The following is a 1,439-nucleotide window of genomic DNA, read 5'->3' on the forward strand; positions in this document are numbered from 1 at the left end:
TTGTTAAGACTGTTACATTCTTCTTTTTCTTTCTTTTTTTCTGTATCTTTTTCTTCATCATCTATTTCTTCATCTTTTTTCTTCGTCACCATCATCATCTTTTTCTTCTCCTTCATCAACTTCTTCTTTTCCTTCTTTCTTCTCCTTCTTTCCTCTCCTTCTTGTTCTTCTTCTTCTTCTTCTTCTTCTTCTTCTTCTTCTTCTTCTTCTTCATCTTCCATTATTATTATTCATCCCATTCTTATCTCACTTATTCCCATGTTTAATTTATGTTACAGTGTGCTTACCATATCATACTCATTCAATTCATCTACTCGTCTACCATCCATATTTTCTTCCTAATCTGCGAAGTGTCAGGTAAGTTTCTGAATGGGGAAATACAATACGGTCATTTCTTCATCCATATCTTACCTACTTTCCTATCTTTTTTTGACTTTATCATAACTTGTCTACTTTTCCTCAATTTTTCGAGTAGAAGGAAAATGTCTTAAGAGGAATAAATAATACATGCTTTTTCTCTTTTTCATGATAATTTTTCCTCAGCCTAAAGACGAACACGGATAAATTCTTCAAAGGGCGAAAAAATAATGAGATTCTTGAATTAATTTGTCATTTTACCTGTGAATTAGCATGAGTAATTAAGAGGAGCAAATGACGTGTTTTTTTTGTGTGTTTTTTTCTTCTTATCATTCCTTTATTACCTGTGGCATTTCCTTGACGCACCTGGATGACGTCATAATCAAGGAAAGGTAAAAAAAACATAAGTGACTAAACACCTCCACACCTCCCTTCCTTAATTATTTTCACTCCTTTATCGACACATTATTTTTTTTACATTAACGGTAAGGAGCTGACATTTTTATTCCAATTACCTTGTTATTCATGTTATTGTATTTTCGACTTTTTTTTTTCGTTTCTTTGACATTTCTTCTTCTCTGTAAGTTGAAAATAATAGAAAAACTGTAAGAGAGTATCATCAATATCTACTCAGGTAAGGCACAGGTATTTTTACTTAATTGATCTTGTTATTCATGCTATCATTGTATCTTCGTTTTTTTTTCTATTTCTTCCCTTCTGTAAATTGGAAATAAAAGAAAAAACTGAGATTGTTATTATCATTATTATCCAACAAGCATCTATTTGTAAGGGTAAGGCACACATATTTTAACTTAACTGACCTTGTTATCCATGTTACAATTGCATTTTCGGGTCTTTTTTGACATTTCTCTCTCCTGTCAAGTTGAAAATAATAGAAAAAAAAAAAAAAGAAAGACTGTGAGGGATAATTAGTATCCTAATCAACTAAGCGTCTGTTTGGGGTCAAAGTTTATATGGAAAGTTTAAGAGTGGCCTGAGATATGGAGGTCATCTTAGTCCTAGTGAAATGTGGAAACTTTGGTGGATGTAACAGGGATACCGGTGGAATTAAAACCTATATA

Source organism: Scylla paramamosain, chromosome 29, assembly GCF_035594125.1.
Source record: "Scylla paramamosain isolate STU-SP2022 chromosome 29, ASM3559412v1, whole genome shotgun sequence".
NCBI classification, from domain to species: Eukaryota; Metazoa; Arthropoda; class Malacostraca; order Decapoda; family Portunidae; genus Scylla; species Scylla paramamosain.